Raw genomic sequence first — 20,238 nt, forward strand, 5'->3', positions numbered from 1 at the left:
GTTTTGTTTTCTCCATATTGCTCATTACTATCTGATACATTACCCTTAAACATTAATCTCTCCTGTTTTATCTGTCTCCCTCACTAGAATATAAGCTTCATAAAAGTGAGGATTTTTGTCTGTTTTTGTCCTGTTTACATAACATGTAGAAAAATAGCTGACACATGGCATTTATTGATTTAATTGATTGATAAAGTCGGAGATATTCGATAGATCATTATATTAACAGCAAGAAGGAAAAGTATCTGTCTCTGGTTTCTTTCCAAAGTGTGAAAATGCCTACCTACCTGTTTCTACAAGTTTCCAAATATATGTACATGTGTTATGATAAAAATGAACTCCTTTAGATAACTAACTAGTAGGATGCCAAAAAATAAATAATTATATAAACATTTTGAAGGATTAAGGAAATATGAAATTATTTAGGGATGATTTGATGGACTTGAATTACCTATTTGTAACTAGAAACTCAGGGGAAGAGAAACATACAGTGAACATCCAAAAGGGGAATTTAGATAACAGAGTTCAGAAACAGACCATAGACTATGTGAGATTTTTATATTTGATAAAGATGCTGTGTCAAATCAGTAGGAAAAAGGAAGAGCTATTTTATGCTAGACAATTGATGAAATAACTTAGAAAATTAAGTTAGATTCCTCATACCACATATTAAAATGAATTCATATTGATTAAAGAATTAAATACTTTTGAAACCATAAAACCAGAAGAAAACATATTGGCATATATCTAATTTTAGGATAAGGTAGATTTTCTGAGTAATAGCAATGGATGAACTGCAAAGGAAAAGAAGTATTTGATTTGATTCCACCACATTTAAATTTTTTTGTATATCAGAAAACAAACTGTAAATAAGTAAACAGGAATTAGGAAAATATTTTCAACATACATGGCAGATAAAGGGCTGACAGCCTTATCTACACTTCTCTTAACACTCTATAGGAGGGACCCCTGGGTGGCTTAGTCGGTTAAGCATCCAACTTCGGCTCAGGTCATGATCTCATGGTTCATGAGTTTGAGCCCCGCATTGGGCTCTCCACCAATGCTGACCGTGTGGAGGCTGCCTAGGATTCTCTGTCTCTCTCTCTCTCTCTCTCTCTCTCTCTGTCCCTTCCCCCCTCTTTTTCTCTCCCCAAATCAATAAACTTAATAAAAAAAAAAACAATCTATAGGAGAAACATCAATAGAAAAGTAAAACAGGTAAAAGAAGTGTGAGAAGCTAAAAGGTTAATTGAAAACTGTCTGTATGTGGGTGGTGTGCTTGGATGAATAATGGTGCCAAAGCTGTGTCTGTGTCCTAATTTTTAGAACCTGTGAAGGTTACCTCATGTGGCAGAAACTGTCCGTGTGATTATGTGAAGGGCCTTGAGATGGGGAGATTATCCTGGATTTCCAGTGGACCTTATATGCAATCACAGGTGTCTGTATAAGAAAGGCAGGGGGAGATTGAGAAGGGGGGAAGGCAATGTGGCCACAGAGGCAGAGGTTAGAGTGATGCGGCCACAAGCCTAGGAAGGTGGCCATCACCAGGAGCTGGAAGAGGTGAGGACAGATCCTTTCCTAGAGCCTCCAGAGGTATCCCTGATGACACTTTGATTTTAGTCCAGTGACACTGATTTCAGACTTCTGGCCTCTGGAACTATGAGAGAATAAAATTCTGTTGTTTTAAGTCACCAAATTTATAGTAACTTGTCACAGCAGGCACAGGACACAAATATAGGTAGAGATTATGTCCAGTGGATTTCACTGTGGATTGATGGGAGGAGGGCATGGTTTTTCCTTTGGGTGTCCCTAGACCTTTTCTCCCGGACATATCAGTAGCTTCAAAATGACTCCTCAGCCTCTGGCTTGGGTATAGGCCAGTTGCTGGTGTTCTGGATGCTGAGACGGGGAAGGGGCTGGGAGGTCTCACCGTTTTGTGTGTAAAGAGCTCACTCAATTCCTGTTTTTAGTGAAGGCTCCTGTCCTCAGAGTGCCTGGGGCTCCTGAGTCCAATTCTCTGGTGCAGTCTTCCCAGGAATGAACCCCCCCCCCCCCCCCCCCGCCAACACACACCCTGGGATGCAGGAAGGGCGTGAGGCAGAGGGACCTAGAGAGGAGAGGTCTACCGGCCCTCATGTGTTCAGCCCCCACCACCCATTCCCACCTCACAGGGGCTCCTCAGGGCTGAAATTCCTGACCTTCTTTTGGGTTCTGTGGAGCAAATCAGCCTGCTCCTCTGGCAGGCCCTCTCCAGGTGCGTGGGCTTCAGCTCTCCCCACTGAGCCATATCAGGTACCATTCCTCCAGACTGCTTCATGTCTACCCCAGATATGTTATCTCTGCTGGCTGTTGTCTCTTCTCTTGGGTGTGTGTGTGGAATGGGGGGTGGATAGTTATGCCTTTTTTATTTGATAGGTGGAACAGAGACAGATGAATGTGTCTGGCTGGCTTTGGCAGCAAGAAGTCAAGACACATGGATTTTTTTTGCTAGGTAATACTCTATATCCCCTGAAATATATTGTTAAAATTTTTAAAAAATGTTTATTTACTTTTGAGAGAGAGAGAGAGAGACACAGAGAGTGTGCTAGCAGGGGAGGGGCAGAGAGAGAGGGAGACACAGAATCTGAAGTAGGCTCCAGGCTCCCAGCTGTCAGCACAGAGCCTGTCGCAGGGCTCAAACTCACAAACTGTGACATTATGACCTGAGCTTGAAGTTGGATGCTCAACCGACTGAGCCATCCAGGCTCCCGGATTGAAATATATGCTTTAAATGAATGCTGTGAGCTAATAATAATTTGTTTACTATTAGTAAAGAGGCTCAAATCAAAAATAATTTGATATTAGTTCAGGCTATGTGTCCTGCAGGGAAAAGCAGCCCTGTATATGAAATAGCACAAGCCAGTTGATTCTGACAGTCTTTGCCTTTGTTCTCATCGCTTTTATGGAGGAGAAGATTTTTGGAGATCCTTATTCTGCCATTTTCATTGATGTCACCTCATCCATTCTATTTTATAAATAAATGTGATTCACTGATTTAGAACATCCTGTCCTTCAACAAAGTGAAAAGAATACTTTCATGGAAAATGTTCTAACACAAAGAAATAGCTCAGGGCTGTGATTCATGTCTGTCCTAAACATGCATTCCTACAGCAGAATGTGGGTTTGGTTTAGATCCACAAACTTGTAAACTACAGAAAGCAGACTCCTTTGATCCCAACAGTGGGAGATGTTGGTGCACTGTGTTGAGTATGGTACAGAAATGCTGCCTACCAGGAGAACATTCTCAAATGTTAAACCAATGCAATAATCTTTAGGCCATTACAATATGCCACTTGACCTTTATCTGAAAAACTCAATTTGATTGATTTCATCTTTCAGTTTAATTGTTCTAGAAATTAACATTATGATCACAGAACTGTTTAGGACTCTTAGAACTGGAAGAAACTTTATAAATAAGCTACAGCTGACCCTTGAACAACACAGATTTGAACTGTGTGGGTCCGCTTATATGTGGATTTTTTTAAAGTAAATACAGTACAGTACTGTAAGTGTATTTTCTCTTTCTTATGATCTTCTTCATAACATTTGTTTCTATAGCTTACTTTATTGTAAGAATACCATATATATAATACATACAGCATACAAAATACATGCCAATTGACTGTATATGTTATTGGTAAGGCTTTCAGTCAACAGTGAGCTATTAGCAGTTACGTTTGGGGGGAGTCCAAAGTTATACATGGATTTTCCACTGCTTGGGGGCCAGTGTCCCTAACCCCCATGCTGTGCAAGGGTCAACTGTACTCTATTAGGGTTGGTTTTGATGGTGATAACCATCATTCGTTGACTGTTTTCTGGTGCAGGTGCTCCTTGCAGCAACTTGGTGAGGTAATATTTATCATCTCCGTTTCACAGGTCAGGAAATGGAAGTTAGTTTCCAGAGGTCACACGGTTTTTTAGGAAATGGAGCTGCGACTTAGACCCTGTTTATAGTGACCTCAAAACCTGGGCTCTAAGCTCTACTGCCTAGTGCGTGAGCATGATCAAGTGACTTGCTTAGTGCCTTTGGACATTTACAGCTCATCAGGGGTCAAATCCAGGTGGCAGACATTGTGTTGTCTCTGGCGTCACCATTCCTCACTGATGACTAAGGCTTGTTTGTGGGCCCAGGTTGGACCCTTTTTGCAGTAGGATAAGTTCACATGCAGGGAGCTTCTCTGTCCTGGGAGGTCCATCTGCCAGCCTGCCTGTTAGGCCCTGATCATCTAGGATTCTTAACAATGGATGGATGCAGCTTAGGCTCCAGCTGGGAGACTTGCTACACTAGCTTTTCTTAATTGGCCATATTTTTCTCTGGGACACCTTTAGGATATTAGAACTTCCAGTCTTTTCTCAGCAAAGTCTCTTTGTAAAATGCCGGACTCAACTGAGTCTAGCTGACTTCAATAGAAATTCTTTCATCTACTCTATACAGCTCTTTTGGGTGGCTCTGTCTGTGAGGCCCCAATGCCAGGTTGGTATTGTTGACTATTCAATGCAAATGAGACATCTTATCAGCGTGCTCCGTTCCCTCTTAAAGGGCAAGGACACTCTAAAGTCAATAACCGCCCCCCACTCCAAAATTAAAAAATAAAGTCAATAACCCAAAGTGTTTTATTCTTCAAACTGCCTTTTCACACCCATGAATGACCGTAGTTCTTATTGACATCTCAGACTCAGTAGTGATCAACTCAAACTTTCGAGAGCCAATCAACCTACACCATACAATTTCATTCAATTTCAACAGTATTTTTGGCCAAATTATTCAAATTATTAATATTATTGAATATTTACTTGCCTCAAGCGTGGTAGTAGGTGTAGGTAAACACATAAGAAGAATATAAAACACAGCTTCTGAACATGAATAGACACTTCTCTAAAGAAGACATCCAGATGGCCAACAGACACATGAAAAGATGCTCAACATCGCTCCTCATCAGGGAAATACAAATCAAAACCACACTCAGATATCACCTCATGCCAGTCAGAGTGGCCAAAATGAACAAATCAGGAGACTGTAGATGCTGGAGAGGATGTGGAGAAACGGGAACCCTCTTGCACTGTTGGTGGGAATGCAAACTGGTGCAGCCACTCTGGAAAACAGTGTGGAGGTTCCTCAAAAAATTAAAAATAGACCTACCCTGTGACCCAGCAGTATCACTGCTAGGAATTTACCCAAGGGATACAGGAGTACTGATGCATAGGGGCACTTGTACCCCAATGTTGATAGCAGCACTCTCAACAATAGCCAAATTATGGAAAAAGCATAAATGTCCATCAGCTGATGAATGGATAAAGAAATTGTGGTTTATATACACAATGGAGTACTACGTGGCAATGAGAAAGAATGAAATATGGCCCTTTGTAGCAACATGGATGGAACTGGAGAGTGTGATGCTAAGTGAAATAAGCCATACAGAGAAAGACAGATACCATATGTTTTCACTCTTATGTGGATCCTGAGAAACTTGACAGAAACCCATGGGGGAGGGTAAGAAAAAAAAAAAGAGGTTAGAGTGGGAGAGAGCCAAAGCATAAGAGACTCTTAAAAACTGAGAACAAATGGACGGTTGATTGGGGGTGGGAGGGAGGGAAGGGTAGGTGATGGGCATTGAAGAGGGCATCTTTTGGGATGAGCACTGGGTGTTGTATGGAAACTAATTTGACAATAAATTTCATATATTAAAAAAATAAAAATAAATAAATAAGTAAAAATAAAACATAGCTTCTGTTTCCAAACACCTAGGCAAGTCTGCTCAGTGATTTTATTAATTATAGAAAGTGTACCCATAGAAGCACACAGGAACTAGTGTGGGACCAAATGGCTTAGCATACACGACTTGAAACATGACATCCAAAATTAGACACTGATGACAAGTTTAATATTATCTGTTGATAGAAACACATGTACCTTCTTCCTTCCAGCCATCTCCAGAACTTTCTGATACATTCACTTGTAAGCTTCTTAGCAAATGCTGATTCCAGGTGGAAGAAAAAGATAAGGAGTGAAGAAAAGGCTTGAATGAGGAAAGGGACATCCATACTTGTCCCTTCAAAGCCTGTATTCTAAGCCAAACTCAAAGAAACCAAAGTGCTCGTTGTCTTCTCGGCCTTTGGATCCAAAGGCTTTTTCATGAGGCATTTATTAGTTGAGGGGTCAAGAAGGGAAATTACTGCCCACTGCAGTCATGCATGAAACTCCATAGTAGGGATTTAAAAAAAAAAAAGATTTTATTTTTCAGTAATCTCTATACCCAGGGTAGGGGTCAAACTCACAACCCTGAGATCAAGAGTTGCATGCTCTTCTGACTGAGCCAGGCAGGTGCCCCCATAGTAAGGATTTTGATATGAAAGCCTAAGATCTGAGACATGAGACATGTGCCATTCTTTTTTTAAAAATTTTTTTTGATGTTTACTTATTTTAGAGACACAGAGAGCAAGTGGAGGAGGGGCAGAGAGAGAGAGAGAGGGAGAGAGGGAGACCCAGAATCTGAAGCTGGCTCCAGGCTCTGAGCTGTCAGCACAGAGCCTGATGTGGGGCTCAAACCCATGAACCATGAGATCATGACCCGAGCTGAAGTCAGACGCTCAACCGATTGAGCCACCCAGGAGTCTCTCACATGTCCTCTTTTAAATGCAAAAGCTCTTGAAGGAGAAATATATTGATCCAATTCATACTAAGGAATTAGTGACTATTTAGATTCTCCCTCCCCATCCCCTCATCCTCCAGGAATATAGATGAGACAAGAATTAGAGTACCTGGGATAAAGGAAAGGAACTGAAAAGAGGGGTTCTGGTTTTTAGATATTTATATCATTACTCTTTGTTCTCTACACAAAATATGTGTTACACTTTTTGATATCAACCTCAAGATAATTCCATAAAAGCATCTGCAAAATAAAGAAAAATAAAAATCACAAAGAGTTGCTATGTTGGGAAGTTTTACAGACATTTTCTTTATAAAATAAGTAAGTCTGTTGATTCTTATGAGAGGATCCAATTTTGACATAACTGAAGTAGCATAGTTTCAGAGAAAATCTACAAGAATGAGTGCTAAATAGATGGGAGTTCCTGTTTATGTAGAAAATTTGAATATCAATTTGCATATCTTACTTTATGTAATTATGGTCATAATAGCTATTTGAGTTTAAAGTGTTTTCTTTAAATGTTTATTTTTAAGAGAGCAAGCGAGCAGGGGGAGGGGCAGAGAGAGAGGGAGACAGAGGATCTGAAGCAGGCTCAGTGCTGGTGCTGACAACAGAGCCCAATGTAGGGCTGGAACTCGCAAGTCGTGAGATCATGACTTGAGCTGACGTTGGACACTTAACCGACTGAGCCACCCAGGTGCCCCTGAATTTAAAGTTTATATTTTCTATTCTAAAAGTAATATATGATTTCCTGCTCAGTATGGCAAATTGGCCATACAGCAGTCTCTTCTTACTCTCAAATCCCAATAAAATGGTAGTAAAAGAATACATAAATCCACATGAATAAATAGAAAAAAAGGGAAACACTGGCACACAAGAGATTTCAACAATTTTTAGATAATAGAAAGTAGAGGAAGCCACAGATTAAAAAGCAGGCAGGGGATGGTGCAGAAGAGACGGGAGCCTGTTTGTCTCGTAGAACTGCAGAGAGACTTGGGACTTGGTGGGGGAAAGTAAGGTGACACAGGGAATTAGTTGAACACCAGGGAATTAATCAAAACTGTATACAGAGAGTAATTTAAGTTTGGAGGCTCCCTTCCTCTCCTAATGTGAAATGGACACTTGCCCCTCAAGCAAAAGTTTAGTAGAATTTATCCTCTGGAAAAACTCAATGAGCCTAGAGGAAAGAGAACCACATCCTGACATTGAGGGAACCCCAGGAAAAAGACTGGCTCCCCATTCATTTGCCTGATCTCCACACATCCCAGCCACATACCCAAGCTTCCACCAGGCAAATGTGAAAAGCCTGTAACACGAATGAGAGATGGATATAAACAGACAGAAGGATGGAAACCTGGTTGAAAACAGAACACAGGGAATAGAAGGAAGATTTTTTAATACACTTTTTAAGTGTTTATATATTTATTTTGAGAGGACGGAGGGGCAGAGAGAGAGAGAGAGAGAATCCTAAGCAGGCTCCACCCTCAGTGCAGAGCCTGACGTAGGGCTTGATCCCCCAACGATGAGATCATGACCTAAGTTGAAATCAAGAATTGGACTTAACTGACTGAGCCACCCAGGCACCCTGAGGGAAGATTTTTTTTTAAATTCAATTAGCATCCACAGAGAGAGAGAAAAGGGAAAATTATTTTCAACTTAGAATTCTGTGTTCAGCCACACAATCAATTGTGAAGATAAAATAAAGACATTTTCCAGCATGCAAAAACTCATAAAAAATGCCTCCCAAATACTCTTTAAATATGCCACTGGTGATAAAATACAGAAAAACAAAGAAGTGAATCCAGGAGGAGGGAGGTGTGGGATCTAGGACAAAGTGGGTCCAGCCTGGGAGAGCGCTTAAAAGATGTCCCAGGTGGACCACTGTGCAGCAGGCTGAGAGGGAAACCAATCCACATTGAGAAAGAAACTAAAGAACCCCAGAAGGAATGTTTTTAAGGAGAAAAGGATTTAAGAACAGCCATATGATGAGAAATATTAAGAAAATATGTATAGCAAAATGCACAAGTGAAAAAAACAAGATACTAATTAACCCCAGGTAAAACGAAAGACAATCTAAGAAAAGGAATCATAATATGTAACTTGGCTCTGCAAGGAATAATATTTATTTAGTAAACATTGGTTAGTGATTTAAAATGCTACTTTGAAAATAAATAAAACGCTGCTTTGAGTGGATGAGGAGAGAGGAATAGTGGACAGGGCAAGTGCCATATCTTCATTCATTCCAGGAGGCCATCAGTAGATAATTTTTAAAGTACAAATTAAGAAATATCAATATGAACACACTATTTAGTGATAAGGTCACTTCTGTAAGAACAGTTAAGAGCTAAAAATCATTGTCTTAGGCTCTTTAGAACCTGCTCAGAGACATGTATGCCTAAGACATATGTGTAAAAGGTGTTTCTAAGAGTGCTAGTTGTGTGAAGTGAGGATAGTGTTATTTCAGTGAAATGCTATGTTCACATTCATATCATGTGCTGTTACACACTCTTAAAAACAAAACACAAAACCGGTTGTCTTAGGAAATGAAATTGGGAGAGGAGTGAGACCAGACTTCTGTTTTTCACTATAAGACTTTTGGTTCCAGTTGATTTTTAAAGCCACACTTCTCTATAAATTTAATAAAATGTCTTGAAATTTAAGTAAAAATGTATAAAAATTTAAAGTTAGAGTAAAAATAAATAAATTATAGATAATTTGGAAAATATAGAAAATTCTGTTTACAGTTTTTGTCATTGCTCATATGCAACCAATAATGTTAATTTTCTCCTTTTTCCTGTGCAGTTTTAAAAACATAGTTGTGAAAAAAAATAAAAAAATAGAAACATAGTTGTGATCATGGTGCATGATAATTTTATATCCTTTTTTTACTTAGCATATGTTTCATATTATTACAAATCCTTTTAAACTTTATTTTTACTAGGTAAATAATCAAATTATCACATCATAATTTATTCAACCATTCCCCTCTTGATGGTCAATCTTGTTTTCAATTATTCCATATACAGGAGCCTTCAGTATCCAAGTAGAACTTGACCCACCCAAAAGACCTATTAACGTGAACCCACTTTAAGTAGAATCAAAATCTCAAAGTAGTCAATAAAGTTTGATTTGGTCTTTCCTTTAAAAAAAAAATTGGACTAGGGGTGCCTGGGTGGCTCAGTCGGTTAAGCATCTGACTTCAGCTCAGGTCATGATCTCATAGTTTGTGAGTTTGAGCCCTGCATCTGGCTCTGTGTTGGCAGCTCAGAGTCTGGAGCCTGCTTGAGTTCTGTGTCTCCCTCTCTGCCCGCCCCCCACTCCACCGCCCCACTCACTCACACACACACACACACACACACACACACACACACACACGCACACACACACACACTCACTCTCTCTCTCTCAAAAACAAGTAAATAAATGTTAAAAAATTAAAAAAATTGTACTAAAAATTAGGAGAATATCCTATAATTGCAACTAGATACTCATTCCTAAGTTAAAGAGGAGACTGTGTTGAGTTTTTATGACAATGTCTTATAATAGTATAGTGACATCCTTCACTTCATGTTTGACATTCTAATGAAATCACAGAGGATAAATTTTAGAAAAAATATTGTTTGAAGTGTCATCAGTTTTCCCAGGGGCATCTCCTATGACATTTAAAATCATTCTTTATTGAAGTGCCAGTACGTCACAATCCTTGTCATTGTCTCTTTCTTCTTGTTAGCTAACTTAACTTTGCTGGGTCCTCATTGGTCTATCAAAGACTTTTCCTGTGATGTGGGTACTTTTCCATCACTTTCCTTGACTTCATGAAATCTTGCATTTTTTGGGTAAAATGTGCATTTTCACTTTGAATTGGATTTGTACTTTATTTGTGATGTATTGTTAAATATCATTTAAGAATAGTGCAGATAAACTGACTCAAAAAGACACTGTCCTGTCTGCAGTGGTGGATGCCAGTGTTAAGTGGGGAGAGATATTTGAATAGGATATGATTTTTAATTTGTTTTAAATTTTAAATTTTTATTTTTTTTTTAATTTAAAAAATGTTTTTATTTATTTTTGAGAGAGGGAAAGACAGAGCATGAGCAGGGGAGGGGCAGAGAGAGAGGGAGACACAGAATCTGAAGCAGGCTCCAGGTTCTGAGCTGTCAGCATAGAGCTTGAAGCAGGGCTCTAATCCATGAGCCTTGAGATCATGACCTGAGTAGAGGTCAGACACCTAACCAACTGAGCCACCCAGGAGCTCCTTGAATAGGATATAATTTTGTAAGAGGTCAGCTCATTGGAGAATTTTTCTGTGTTATGACAACTCTGTTTACATTCACAACTTTGTTATACAAAGACTCTGGTACTGAATACTCAGATCAAAAGACTAATGCTAACATAAGACTGAATACACAAAGTCTTTTCTAAATCTGAGCATCATTTTTTATGGATTATCACAAATGGTATTTACTAGGGTAGAGATTATATACAGCTTCTTGATCGAGATTGTTGAACCTTTTTTAAAAGTATCACATTCATTTATATCTTTACCAGCAATCAAGGGGATGCCCATTTCAAAAAATTGGTATAAATTTTGTTTATCATTATTTTAAAAAATATTTGTTAATTTGATAATAAGAGAATGGTGTCTCATTATTTTAATTTAATCTTAGGATCTGAGACTACACAATTTTTAAAATTTTTATTTAATTTATTTTTTAATTTACATCCAAATTAGTTAGCATATAGTGCAACAATGATTTCAGAGGTAGATTCCTTAATGGCCTTACCCATTTAGCCCATCCTCCCTCCCATAATCCCTCCAGCAACCCTCTGTTCTCCATATTTAAGAGTCTCTTATGTTTTTGTCCCCCTCCCTGTTTTTATATTATCTTTGCTTCCATTCCCTTATGTTCATCTGTTTTGTCTCTTAAAGTCCTCATATGAGTGAAGTCATATGATAGTTGTCTTTCTCTGACTAGTTTCGCTTAGCATAATATCCTCTAGTTCCATCCACGTAGTTGCACAAGGCAAGATTTCATTCTTTTTGATTGCCGAGTAATACTCCATTGTATATATATACCACATCTTCTTTACCCATTCATCCATCGTTGGACATTTGGGCTCTTTTCATACTTTGGCTATTGTTGATAGTGCTGCTATAAAAATTGGGGTGCATGTGCCCCTTCAAAACAGCATACTCATATCCCTTGGATAAATACCTAGTAGTGCGATTGTTGGGTCATACGTAGTTCTATTTTTAATTTTTTGAGGAACCTCCATAGTGTTTTCCAGAGTGGCTGCACCAGTTTGCATTCCCACCAGCAGTGCAAAAGATATCCTCTTTCTCCACATCTTTGCCAACATCTGTTGTTGCCTGAGTCGTTAATGTTAGCCATTCTGACAGATGTGAGGTGGTATCTCATTGTGGTTTTGATTTGTATTTCCCGGATGATGAGTGATGTTGAGCATTTTTTCACGTGTCAGTTGGCCATCTGGATGTCTTCTTCGGAAAAGTGTCTATTCATGTGAGACTACACATTCTAATTGTTAATCAGTTACTTGCGGTCCTTCCTACATACTTTTCTGGTCATAGTCTTTACCCAGTTATCTAGTGGGTAGCGTTTTAACATTCTTTTTTTGTTGATTTGTATAAACTCTATAGTGAAAAAATATTAGCACTTGTATTTGCTGAAGGTTTTCAGGGATTTTGCCTTTTACTTTTGTGTTTTTATATAGAGAGTTTATTTATTTAATTATTTTTAAATGTTTATGTATTTTTGAGGGAGAGAGAGAGAGAGCATGAGCGAGTGAGCAGGGGAGGTATAGAGAGAGAAGGGATAGAGGATTCGAAGCAGGCTCCACACTGACAGCAGAGAGCCCAATGCTCTGCTCATACTCACAAACCATGAGATCACAGCCTGAGATGAAGACGGAGGTTCAACCGACTGAACCACCAGGCACCCCTAGAGAGAAGTTCAAAATGTAAAATGTTAGTATCGTCAAATTAGAGTTTGTCATCACCTTTTGGAATGTAGGTTCCATGGAAGGGGGACTGTCTTCTTCTTCAATACCCAGAGGCTAGTACATTGCTCAGAAAATGTATTGAATGAATGAATGAATGAAATCTATGCATCTTTTCTTATTTTTTCCACCATTTAAAAAATTTCCTCCAGAGGAACTCCTGGATGGCTCAGTCAGTTAAGCGTCTGACTTCAGCTCAGGTCATGATCTCACGGCTTGCGAGTTTGAGCCCCGTGTCAGGCTCTGTGCTGACAGCTCAGAGCCTGGTGCCTGCTTCAGATTCTGTGTCTCCCTTTCTCTCTGCCCTCCCCCAATCACACTCTGTGTGTCTCTCTCTCCCTCAAGAATAAATAAACATTTAAAAAAATTTTTTTTAATTCCCTCCAGAGACATGATGTTTACTTTAGTTTTCTTTCATGTATTTGTTGTTTTGATTTGAAAAAAAAAAAAAAAAAAAAGCTTACAACTCTTCAGGGCACCTGGTTGGCTCAGGCGGTTAAGAGTCCAATTCTTTTTTTTTTTTTTTTTTTTTTAATTTTTTTTTTAACATTTATTTATTTTTGAGACAGAGAGAGACAGAGCATGAACAGGGGAGGGGCAGAGAGAGAGGGAGACACAGAATCTGAAACAGGCTCCAGGCTCTGAGCTGTCAGCACAGAGCCCGACGCGGGGCTCGAACTCACGGACCGTGAGATCATGACCTGAGCCGAAGTCGGGCGCTTAACCGACCAAGCCACCCAGGTGCCCCAAGAGTCCAATTCTTGATTTTGGTTCAGGTCATGATCTCACGGTTAGTGAGATCAAGCGCTGGGTCAGGCTCTGCTTGGGCAGTTCAGAGCCTGCCTGGGATTCTCTCTCTCCCTCTCTCTCTGCCCCTTCCCTTCTCACACTATCTCTGTCTCTCTCAAAATAAATAAATAAACTTAAAAAAAATTTTAAAGACCTTAAAACTCTAATTTTTCTGAAATGTGTTTTGTGTATGGTTGCACAGTAAGGTTGTGGTGTCATTTGAGCCCTGTTGACTTAGGACAGGTTGCCTCATTGTTGGTGTATCTGAAACCTACTATCACCAGAAATCTGACCTGTAGACCTGGTGCAATATAGTATGACCCACAGACATTCACTGAGTTCACTCTAAACCCTTTTGAGAATGAGGCAGGTTATAAAAGATGGATACATACAGGTGTGCATCTCCTCCTCCTTTCTTCCTATCATCTGTGAAAAGTAGCCCATTGAAATTTGTTCATCATTCATGCCTAAAATCTCCAGGAGCAGCCAATTAAAAGACAAGTAGATGACCATGCGAATGTCTAGCCAATACTACATGATTTTTTAGTTGTAGAAAGTACATTGACGTTGGATTTGAAAATCCTCTAGGATCATTTGCCCCTGAAGGCCTCTCAGTGTGGAGGAGCTGTTCTGACTTGTTAAAAAACACAGCCTTCTTGTTTGTATCAGTGATTCGGTTGGTGACTTACATTTTGTCCCCAAAGTGTAGGTAGCTCTCAGGGGAAGCAGTTGGTAAGGGATTTGTCGGGTTGGGAAACGGTTTTTAATCTTTAGATCAAGCAACCAATGTAAGGTTGTATACTTATTGGCTATTTCTGTTATTGTTGAAATAATAATTGCTTATGGATCAGCACAATTGTTTTGTCTATAGTAAAGACTATGAGAAGAAGATTTATGTGAGCATTTTGGGATCAATGCCAGGAGACATGGTCTGTCATAGGAAAAAGGGCCTTTTTGCACCATAAAAAGAATTGTACTGGCAACTTCTGCTGCCTTTGAGCACCTTGATAATAATGACAAACCCTCACAAATTCCAAGACCTAAAGATACAGTCACCTCATAGTGGTTTTTTTTAAGAAGAGGAGAAAACTACAAGAAATCTTGGTCATTCTTATCCAAGGGAATTGGACAAAGTAAAACTTGTCATTTGTGGTTTCTCCTCCCCTCACCCTACCCTTTAATTGATTTAATTGCTTTCATAAATGGCCCAAATAAAACTCTTGATTCACCAAAAAATTTCATGAGTTTTGTTCCCTCTTGAATGTGTTTCCAAATGTGGGCTGTCTTCCCACATTTGGATTTCAGAGATTCTGCACAACTTCTTAGAACATATAGGGGCCACTGATGACTTTATTTAATATGCCCATTGGGGTAAAGAAGACTAAGGAAGATATTATTTTTCTAAGTCTTTTTTCCCTAGTATCTACTTGGCATGTGGATCATACAGACCCAGTGCTTCTCTTGTTTATTGCTGGTGGTAGCATCGACTAATACAACCCCTTGAAAGGCAGGTTGGCAGTATGTATCTTGTAGGCTGTTGATTCCATCTTGAGTAAGTTCTCTTAAAGTAATAGTCTTATATACAGAAATATCATCTGTATAAAGATACCATGAAGGGATTACTTATAATAGCAAGATAACAGTAGCAACTTAACATCCAGCAGGAGGGACATAATTTTTTTAATGTTTATTTATTTTTGAGAGAGAGAGAGAGAGAGAGAGAGAGAGAGAGAGAGGGTGCAAGCAGGGGAGGAGCAGAGAGAGGGAGACACAGAATTGGAAGCAGGCTCCAGGCTCTAAGCTGTCAGCACAGAGTCTGACACGGAGCTCCAACTCATGGATCATGACCTGAGGTGAAGTCAGATGCCTAACCAACTGAGCCACCCAGGTGCCCCAGAAGGGAAATAATTTTAAAAGAATATTATATACCTACTCAAAGGAATATTTTATAGCCATTAAAACAATTATTGTTAAAATCATAAAATAGCATCAAAAGTGTTTATGATCTAATGTGTAGGGGGAAAATACAATATATAAATCGGTATGTATACTATGATTAAAATAATGGAAGAAAAATTATGTGTATAAAAAAAAAAAAAAGGAAATGCACCAAAATGCTTTTTGGCTATGCTGAGGTGCCATGATTTAGGGTGGTTGTTTACTTCCTTTCTTTTGCATTGTTTTTATAATTTTTCAAAATGTAATTTTTTAGAAGTCAGAAAAGAAGTAGTGTTTGAGGAAAAGAGCCATCAAATTGGTCAACATAAAAATAATTTTGCTACTTAAAATTTTTTTTAATGTTTATTTTTGAGGAAGAGGGAGAGAGAGGGAGAGGCAGAGAAAGATGGAACACAGAATCCGAAGTAGGCTTCAGGCTCTGAGCTGTCAGCACAGAACCTGATGTGGCGCTTGAACTCACGAACTGTGAGATCATGATCTGAGTTCAAGTCGGACGCTCAATTGACTGAGCCACCCAGGTGCCCCAAAAATATTTTGTTACTTAAATAAAAATAGTGCCACTTAACGACTACTTAATTAGGACTCAATCATTCATACGATTTGGAGCTTCCAGTAATTTGCTGAGCAGATTCTTTAAAGTTACTAATTCTCACGGTTGTATATAAAGTGAAAAATGAGATGTGCACACCTTTCCTGACAGTAGGAAATAAAATCTTACAATGTCAACGAAAATGAGTTACTTTTATTTGATGTCACAAATATTTCAAGATGTTTCTGTATTTCTTAAAACCTGACAAGCCTATAAAGAATAAGGAAAGGATTAGGTAAACAGGAAAGAGTGTGTGCACATATGAATGAGTGTTATATGATTTGTCTGCTGTAGTCACATTTCAGAGCAGTTTGAAAGGGGGATAGTGGGTCTGTGGCATACTCTGTGCATTGAAACTAGGGCTATAACAGAATGCTGAATCATTCCAGCTGTTTCTGATTTACGAAATTAGTTCAATTAAAAACTAAGCTGATACTTTAAAACTCCACAAGGAACAGAAAAATAATTAGTAAACATAGTCAGATTGAATCAAGCCAAACACAAATTGATTTCTGCTTGAATGGAATCTGAAAGATGATTAAAGGCTCAATCTCCTCAAAGACGAGTTCACTTCTAGGTAACATTTTTGGAGAAATATAACCTTTGAAATATAGCTACAGATGTACAAGGATTTTTTTTTTTATTAAAAGATAGCCTGGCAGTTTTTCTTTTTAAAAAAATCATGCAACTTTTCCAGCAGAGTCATAAATCCCTGTTTTGGATATGTCCTGCTCTTCTTTCTTATAACAATATCTTGACTGGGAACAGGAAAAAGTATATAATCAGTAGGATTTTTTTCAGTTGCAAGTAACAGAAGCCCATTCTGAAAGAGCGTAAGCAGAAATTAAAACATAAAAAGAGAGACGGAATTTATTGGCGCACACAGCCTCTGGGACGTTTGCCACCGATTTACCTTTCTCTGGCTTGTGGGCACGCTGTTTACGGGCTGGGCAGGAGGGGCCAGGAGCACTTTCAGGTGCACACCTGCCTGCCTGACCACCTGAGTGTGAAAATGCAGGGTTTTTGGATTGGCTAGGTGATAGTCACATGTCTGCCCCGGACCAATCGCTGTGACCAGGAGTTGCCAGCTAGACCTGAAGTTCCTGTGCGTAAGTATGCCTTGATTTTTTTCTTAAATTAAAAAAAAAAATTTAATGTTTATTTTTGAGAGAGAGAGAGAGAGAGCAAGAGAGAGAGAGCAAGCACGAGTGGAGGAGCAGCAGAGAGAGAGAGGGAGACACAGAATCCGAAGCAGGCTCCAGGCTTGGATCTGTCAGCACAGAGCCCAATGCAGGGCTGGAGCTGGTGAACTGGGGGATCATGACCTGAGCCGAATTAGGGGATGCTTAACTGACTGAGCTACCCAGGCACCGCCCCGCCCCCCCCCCCCCCCCCCACCGCCTTAGATTTCTAATGTTGGTGGGGCCCCCGCCGGGTCATCTAGAAAAGGGAGGATGGGCCAGTGAACACCTGCAGCAATGCTGAGTTGCCTGGTGGTTCCTGGAACGTGCCTTCCTGTAAAAGTTGCACTTTTGTGGTGGGCAGGTTTGTGATCACTCTGCGTTGCCTGCCCACATGGCCCCCATCAGGAAACCTAGACTGTCACGGTTCCTCTCTTTCTGCAGAAATAAACAGTACCAAGCTACACTTCAGAGGTGCGGTCAATTCTGAATTTCGCAAATGTGAATAACTTTTGGCCCTGATAGTTTGGCTTCTGCTGTACTCAACAGCAAACATGTCTCCCTTCTTTTCCTGTGAACTTGTAGACCAACACAGAATTCTAGAATTTCCTGAGTTGAATACACTCAGCCACATGCCTCCTCCTGAGTTCCCAGAGGGGCAACTCCAGCTTCTCTCTGTGCCTGTCTCCACACAGGATTCTACTCTCCTTGCAGGGCCACCTGTTTCTTTCTTTCTTTCTTTCTTTCTTTCTTTCTTTCTTTCTTTCTTTCTTTCTTTCTTTCTTTCCTTTCCTTTCCTTTCCTTTCCTCCCTTTCCTTTTCTTCCTTTCTTCTCGAGCAGGGGTGGGGCAGAGAGAGAGGGAGAGGGAGGATCCCAAGCAGGTTCCATGTTGTCAACACAGAGCTCTGAGCTCATGACCTGAGCAGAAATCAAGAGTCAGATGCTTCACTAGCTGAGGCACCCAGGCACTCCTGTTTTCTTTTTTGAGCAATGTATTCCAGCTATTATACCCATGTCACCAAATTTTACTACCCCATCAAATAATTTCAGTTTATGTTGCTTATTACTTGTGTTTCACATGTGTATAGATAGACATTTGGGGCCATAAATTTGATTTCTGACCTTGTCTCTCTTCAAGTATGATTCATTGAAAGTTGTGCCTAGGATCAGTGGGAATACACTATGTGCTCTTTCTAGGTCCCCTTTAGCTTTGTGATTTTATTTTTATTTTTTATCTTAGAGAGAGAGAATGAGCAGGGGAGAGGGACAGAGGGGGGGAGAGAGAGAGAGAGAGAGAGAGAGAGAGAGAGAGAGAGAGAGAATATCTCAAGCAGCTCCATGCTCAGCACAGAGCTTGACCTGGGGCTCAATCCCATGACCCTGGGATCATGACCTGAGCAGAAATCACAAGTCAGACGCTCAACTGACTGAGCCACCCAGGTGCCCCCTAGCTTTGTGATTTTAAAGACAAATAGTTTAGAACTAAACACTGATACCTCCCAGCAGTGAAAACTGGCTCTGGCTCCCACAACTAAGCTGCTGAAGCATTAGTTTCTAGGCCTACCCATCCTCACGTTCTCATCTGTTACACGGAGGGGATGGCGTGTCCCCTGCGAGGCTGTTGTGAGCATTGGATGAGAGTGGGTACATGAGCTATAGATGGTGCAGGGATGAGCAGTGGTGAGGGTCTGGGGGAGCTCGCGGTGGGCAGCAGTGGAGCCTGCTGCACAGCCACCTGGAGAGGTGCCCTGGAATGTGGAAACCAGCGGCAGACGCCTTGCAGAGATTGGAAATACAAGGGTGACATTTAACATCTTACATCTGCAGTTAAATTGTAAAACCATTCTTAGCGTTTGTACACATGTGAAAAACACCAAAGTGGTAACTGTCTTGAGAAAGTTGGATTTCAGGTCCCTAACTTTGTGTGTGTGTGTGTGTGTGTGTGTGTGTGTGTGTGTATGATACATTATATATGATATATTAGATATATTATATTATATTATATTATATTATATTATATTATATTATATATATTTTTCTTCCACAGGAGCGTATGCACATTTTATTTTATTTCTGTAATGCAGTGAATTAGAATGAATGGCATCTTCCTCACTGGATGGCTTTCCCTAACCTTTCCTATTATTGCTTCTGTGTAGATCCTTCCTCCAGCCTCTTTGCCTGCAGACTTCACCCCCTCCTTGTTCTTTAGGTCCTAGCTCCTTTGTGCTTCCTTAAGGGTTTTTCAAGCCCCTCAGGCCAGATCAGTTTACCTTCTTACATGCTCTCCCATAGCATCCTGTATGCCCCTTTGTGTCATATGCCACACACTTGTCATATTTTTTTTGTACAGCATATATTCCCTGCTAGAATGTAAGCCCCATGAGAGTAGGGCACATGTCCATCTTTTTTTATTTTTAATATAATTGATTGTCAAGTTGGTTTCCATACAACACCCAGTGCTCATCCCTACAAGTGCCGTCCTCCATGCCCATCACCCACTTTCCCCTCTCCCCCTGTCTCACATTCAGGTCTTTCATCCATTTTGAGTTTATTTTTGTATATGGTGTAAGAAAGTGGTCCAGTTTCATCCTTCTGCATGAAAGAATGCTGTCCAGTTCTCCCAGCACCATTTGTTAAAGAGACTGTCTTTTTTCGACTGGATACTCTTTCCTGCTTTGTCAAAGATTAGTTGGCCACACATTTGTGGGTCCAGTTCTGGGGTCTCTATTCTATTCCATTGGTCTATGTGTTTGTTTTTGAGGGCACATGTCCATTTTGTCAATTAAGACTGAGTTCTGCTGCCAACAGAAATATTGAGACCCCCAACAGCAATATTATAAATGAGACAAGCACCTACTTCTGTCTTGTGTAAATTTCCTGCAGTGGACAGCTTAGGGCTGGGGTAGGGCAGTTCTGCAGTATCATATTTCTGCATGCTCCTTGGCTAAGCATGGCTTTCATTTCCATGGTCCCAGAGAGCCAAGAACTCTCAGTGGGACCTGTTAGCAGGCAGGA

The 20,238-nt window shown here is 40.0% G+C and overlaps 1 protein-coding gene across 1 annotated transcript in view; it reads left to right on the plus strand.

Annotated features, from left to right (window-relative positions):
* The window catches only part of STPG4 (sperm-tail PG-rich repeat containing 4), a 46,120-nt gene that overhangs the window by 17,478 nt on the left and 8,404 nt on the right, over window positions 1-20,238 (plus strand).

Source organism: Panthera onca, chromosome A3 (assembly GCF_046562875.1).
Source record: "Panthera onca isolate mPanOnc1 chromosome A3, mPanOnc1 haplotype 2, whole genome shotgun sequence".
Classification (NCBI taxonomy): domain Eukaryota; kingdom Metazoa; phylum Chordata; class Mammalia; order Carnivora; family Felidae; genus Panthera; species Panthera onca.